Genomic DNA, 6,262 nt, shown 5'->3' with positions numbered 1-6,262 from the left:
GGTTTCTCTTTGTATCAGAAAATCTATCGGAACTTTAATATGAAAATTAAGTATAATTGTTAGAAGTTTATAAATTAAAATGAAATGATCCGGAATCGAAACCGAAGTGTGTGCGTTCACTGACGGCTTTATCCCAACGAAGCTAATCGTACGAATATTCATCGCATTGATAGAGATTCGTCTCTTAAGACGTACACGTGTCCCATGTGTTAATGACGTGTGCACCACTTGCATGGCTTTCCATGGTGCTTATGTATTAGCCATTACACATTCTATTAGCCTGTCTATGTTAATGAGGTGGGCGGAAAAGCAATAAAAGCGAACTTGCCTTTAAATAACACCCTGTCGTCATATCTGACAACGAAGATCTTAGCCGATATTTACATGGTGGTTTAGCCTATTTGGAGCTTGTTAAATCGTGTGCACAAAGTCCGAGCAACCGCATCTCCACTTTGAACCGTCTGTAAATGTAACTTCCACTCAACACCTTTGATTATTTGCACTAATTACCCCTAACGCCCTATAGTCATTTATATTCGAAGCAATAAGAAGTTTCACTCTTTAACCAAGAAGACGTTTCCCATCAGTTTTTGCAAGACAACGGAGATAATATACGTATATCAATACATACACATGTACATAGGTATATGTGGCTGTGTGGTAAGTAGCTTGCTTACCAACCACATGGTTCTGAGTTCAGTCCCACTGCGCGTCACCTTGGGCAAGTGTCTTCTACTATAGCCTCGGGTCGGACCAAAGCCTTCTGAGTGGATTTGGTAGACGGAATCTGAAAGAAGCCCGTCGTATATATGTATATATATATATATATATATATATATATATCTATATATATATATATATGTATATATATATATATATATACATATGCAATATATATATATATATATATATATATATATATATATATATATGTATATATATAATATAATATATATATATATATATATATATATATATATAATCTATGTATGTGTGGTATATGTTTGTATGTCTGTGTTTGTCCCCCCAACATCGCATGACAACCGATGCTGGTGTGTTTGCGTCCCCGTAAGCTAGCGGTTCGGCAAATGAGACGGATAGAATAAGTACTAGGTTTACAAAGAATAAGTCATGGGGTCGATTTGCTCGACTAAAGGCGGTGCTCCAGCATGTCAACAGTCAAAATGACTGAAACAAGAAAAGAGTAAAAAGAGACAATATGCAGACACACACACACACACACACACACACACGTTACATATTCCTTTTCCATCAATGTACATCACATGCCGATCAAGATTATTGGCAGCCAACAAAATATGTGTATGTTTGAGTGCGTGTATATGCGTACAGGTGTGTATGCATGCATTTATATATGTATGTATATGGTGGTTGTCTGCTCAATACAAAGCTTGACCACCTCACTGTCCACCATACTCAGTCCTGGAATGAGATCTTATGTGGTTGTTTAGACCAGACGTACTTTCAGAGAGAAACTGGTCACTCGTTTTAGCGCAGCTTGAAGTGGCAGTGGCGTTTGATTTTGGTGAACCTTGAAACATTTCTTTAGACTGCGTTTGGGTTTGTATAACCCTTGGCACATATGGCATTGATGAGGGGAAAGAAGGTATGCTCTTCTCTATCCATAAGTATGTTCTCTAATTAGAAGGAAGCGCCCTCTTGTGTTCTCTTATGTGAGATTTAAGTTCAACGTCAGACAGACAGATTTTGTAACAAAATATATAAGTACCAAAAGTTTCAACCAAATTCATATTTCCTCATACTTTCATCTTAATATCTATCAGTATTAGTCCCTTTTGCTCAAACGTTTTCATACTATCCTATATTTTTGAGTGCAAGGAGTGACCCGCTGCGAGCCTTTTCCGTTTTTTTCAACAATGCCCGTATTCTTCAATTTCTCCTTCAATGAATCCTTGAGCCATTTCTTTACCTTACACTGTTTCCTTTTTTCCCTTAAACAATTTCCCCGTGAGACATTTGCTTAAGAGTACGCTCATTGCCCATGTGGACAATATGTCCAGGCCATCGAGTGTGATTTTTCAGAACTATTGCCCGGATGGAACAAATACCAGATGCAGAGTCAGGGGTGAATAAATTCCATATTATTTTCAGAATGCGGCCTAAGCATTTTTGATGGAATCGCTCCAAAAGTCTGAAGCGATTCTAGAAGCAGATATTTATGTTTCATTGCTGAAACGTCCCAGCAAGACAAGAGATTCTAAAAAAAAAAAAACTTTGCCACCTTTTAAATCTTTAAAGATATTTCTGAAAACAATTTTCCAACTTTATTCACTACACTCTCTAGTTATATGAAGGATTCAAAAACCTTTAGAAAATTATCTTTAATATGTATTAATATTTTAGGTCGTTGCACAACTCGACCCGCTACAGTTTGACAAAAACTACCGTTTTCTTAAAATCTGTAGTCAAACTACAACATCACATGCTGTGTCAAATGCATAAATCAACGATTGCATCCCTTTTTCCCTATGCCTAACAAAGTTCCGGTCATCAGCATACAGTCGATCCCTTATTAGGGACGTGAAAACTTTGATCTAAGATTTTATCCATGCTAAATGAAGGATTCTTCTTGTGGTACGATATCTTACATACATCCCCTTATTTTTAACTCGAAGAGCCTGATGGAGCATAGCAGTAAATATATTCTTTTCTTTTCTACTCTATGCACTAGGCCCGAAATTTGGGGGGTGGGGGTCAGTCGATCAGATCGACCCCAGTACGCAACTGGTACTTAATTTATCGATCCTGAAGGATGAAAGGCAAAGTTGACCTCGGCGGAATTTGAACACAGAGCGGAAAGGCAGACGAAATACCTATTTCTTTACTACCCTCAAGGGGCTAAACACAGAGAGGACAAACAAGGACAGACAAACGGATTAAATCGATTATATCGACCCCAGTGCGTAACTGGTACTTAATTTATCGACCCCGAAATGATGAAAAGCAAAGTCGAGCTCTGTTGTGTTTGGGCAGAGTCATTCTCTTTTGGTGCCTTATAATTTAACACACTCACCGGTAAAATTTCCACTCATTTACTTATTTATTTTTTCTAAAATTTCCGCTGTGTCTTGCAAACTTTTCAGTAGTAGATGTCTCTGTCCGTTCTTTGAGCTGCGTGCTTTTTGTTTGTTTGTCCTTGTTTTTTTTTTGTTCTTTTATTCGCCATGTTCAACCGCTGAAATCAACAGTATATGCTTCAACGCACGAACTCACATAAAGAATCTTGTGAACCAAATCCGAAAACGAAGGCCCCTCTTTCAAAATTCACTTGTGCATGTCGAAACATACTTCTCCAGTACTATTCCGATCTCGTCTACAGAATTCGTATTTTTTGCGTCCAAATGATTTTAAAGACTGCGAAATAAATGATAATCAGATGGGGCAATGTCCAGCGAATATGGCGGGTGGGATATCATTTCCCATTCAAACTGCTCCAGCCCTTGGAATTTCTTCCTCGCTGTATGTTGCCAAGCATTATCCTGATGGAAGAACATCTTCTGGTCGTTTTTCTTCTAGCGCCGGTGTCACTGAATAGTTTATGACCAAATCCAAGATTCTCTGCTAGTTCCTCAACAGTTACAATAGGATTTCGTTCTACCAGTGTTTGCAGGACATCCTCGTCGAGCTCTACCAATCTTCCAGAACGAGGCTGTATTTTCCGACTCGGAATTTCTCGAACCAGGGTTCGCACTAGCTTACGCTTATTGTCCGATCCCCCCTATACTCCATTAATATTCCTCGCACTTTCTGTTTCATTGTTTCATTGAACTCATAAAGCAAAAGATGCAGAATATGCTCCTTTGTCATTTCCATTATAGCTTTCAAAAAATAACTGTTAAAATCAAACTGCACTCTTCAAAACTTGCACTAAGAATAAGGACAAGGTAAAATTACTATCTGCTTTTATAGCAAGTTGATGCTGGTAGTTTCCACGTTCCCCTACAAATTTTAGTTCATGCAACTGAAAAAACCGCATTATTTATGAGATGACCCAATGGTTTGCATGCATAGTGTTTCATTTCGATGTAGATACATATATTTATTGAAAAATCAGCATTGGATATGAAAGTACACTTTATGCAGACTTTCTGTGGTATAGATACATATTATTCGTATTTCTGTGTGTGTAACTGTCCCTATATTTATATATGGATGTATATATATATATATATATATATATATATATATATAGAGAGAGAGAGAGAGAGAGAGATACATTTATATATATATATATTCATATATTCATATACATAACCATATTTACATATATATATATACACGCGTACATATATACATAAATTTAATGAATATATATGAATATAGTAATGTCTATATATGGTAATGTCTATATATATAATGTGCTATATATAGATATATATATATTATATATATATAGTATATATGCACATTATATATATAGACATTACATATATATAGACATTATATATTCATATATATTCATGTAAATTTATGTATATATGTACGCGTGTATATATATATGTAAATATGGTTATGTATATGAATATATGAATATATATATATAAATGTATCTCTCTCTCTCTCTCTCTCTCTCTCTTATATATATATATAATATATATATATATATATATATATACATCCAATATAAATATAGGGACAGTTACACACACAGAAATACGAATAATATGTATATATATATAATGTATATATATATATATGTATATATATATATATAATGTCTATATATGTGTAATGTCTATATATATAATGTATATATATACATATAAACATAGACACACACACACACACACACACATATATATACACGCTTAAGTATATATATCACATAATGGAAAAGGATTTTATAGAGATGTAGCGAACATCTAGAGAGACACACACACAAACACATCAGATGCTTATGTTTATACGAAGCATGCAAGCGAACGCGCACGTATGCATGCATCTTCATCTGTGTACGTACGAGCACGTATCAACGTACGTGTCTGGATGTGTGCGTGTGCGCATGCGTGTGTGTGTGTGTGTGTGTGTCGATTAAATGTTTACTGCATCTTCCTATCAAATCGTTTCCCATTCAATGTTAGTCTGCTTGCTCTATTTTGACAATATGGTTTTAACTTACATTTTTCATTTCGTTTATAGTTCAGGCTTATCATCGTATATCTGTTCATCTCCCATCTGTTTATCATACAGAATAGTGAGATCATAGATTTTTACTCCATGCTTTTCTAGATTTGCCATTTTTTCCTTTCCTTTTTCTTTTCTGTTTTTCAGTTTTTCTTTGTGAAAATTCGCCATTTTTGTTCTTTGATTATGGCGGGAAAATAGCGGAAAAAATGGCTTTCTCTGTTATATCGATAACGTCACAGATATCCGGAATAAAATAATTAAAACAATTCTTTCTTTGTGAGAAGGTGGGTACATTTGTGTGTGTATGTGTGTATGTGTGATAACGCTTGTGCATATATATCTGTGTGTGTGACTGTGCTGGCTTGTGTGTCAATGTTTGTGTATGTATAACTGCATGTATATGTGATTGAATGTATTTTTATGTATACGTGTGTGTGTGTATATATATGGTTGTCTATGTCTGTATCAAATGTGCGTGTATATGGTTGCGTATGTATGATTGTGCTTGAATATATGTGTACGTATTTGTGTGTGTTGTGCGCGCGTATATATGTGTGTGTGTTTGTGTGCATGCATATGTGGTTAGGTATCTCCGTGTGTTTATGTATGTGTATGTATATATAGTCGTGTGAATCTAAGTTTTCGTAAGTGTGTGTGTGTGTGTGTGTCTAAGTGTTAGTTTGTGTGTATGCATATGTGATTGTGTATCACTGTGTATTTATGTATGTGTATATATATATAGTTGTGTGTATCTAAGTGTTCGTGTGTGTGTATGTGTGTGTGTGTATGTGTGGTGATTGTGTATCTCTGTGTGATTACACATATATATATATATATGTGCGTGTGTATGTGGTTGTGTATATCTAAGTGTTAATGTACGTTTGTGTGTGTGTGTGTGTGTGCATGAATGTGTATGTATGAGTGACGGTGTTGTGTCACTCTTAATCTGCATGCATAAGTGAATGTGTGCGCGTATGGCTGTGTGTGTCTATGTTTAATGTGTATATACATAGACTGTGTGAGATATTCTGTATGTGTGTGTAAGTGCGTCCATATATGATTATGTGTGTATGTGATTGCGTGTATATGTACT

The 6,262-nt window shown here is 35.5% G+C and overlaps 1 long non-coding RNA gene across 1 annotated transcript in view; it reads left to right on the top strand.

Moving 5' to 3' along the window:
* Positions 1-3,340: 3,340 nt before the first annotated feature.
* The window catches only part of LOC118761013, a 19,012-nt gene continuing 16,090 nt past the window's right edge, over positions 3,341-6,262 (top strand). The window contains exon 1 of the long non-coding RNA XR_004997097.1: positions 3,341-3,353. This is a non-coding gene — a long non-coding RNA (uncharacterized LOC118761013). The remainder of the gene's footprint in view (positions 3,354-6,262) is intronic.

The sequence above is a fragment of the Octopus sinensis genome, unplaced genomic scaffold, assembly GCF_006345805.1.
Source record: "Octopus sinensis unplaced genomic scaffold, ASM634580v1 Contig04569, whole genome shotgun sequence".
Taxonomy (NCBI): Eukaryota; Metazoa; Mollusca; class Cephalopoda; order Octopoda; family Octopodidae; genus Octopus; species Octopus sinensis.
Note: the sequence above shows the minus strand (reverse complement) of the source record. Positions and strands in the feature narration are given on the sequence as shown.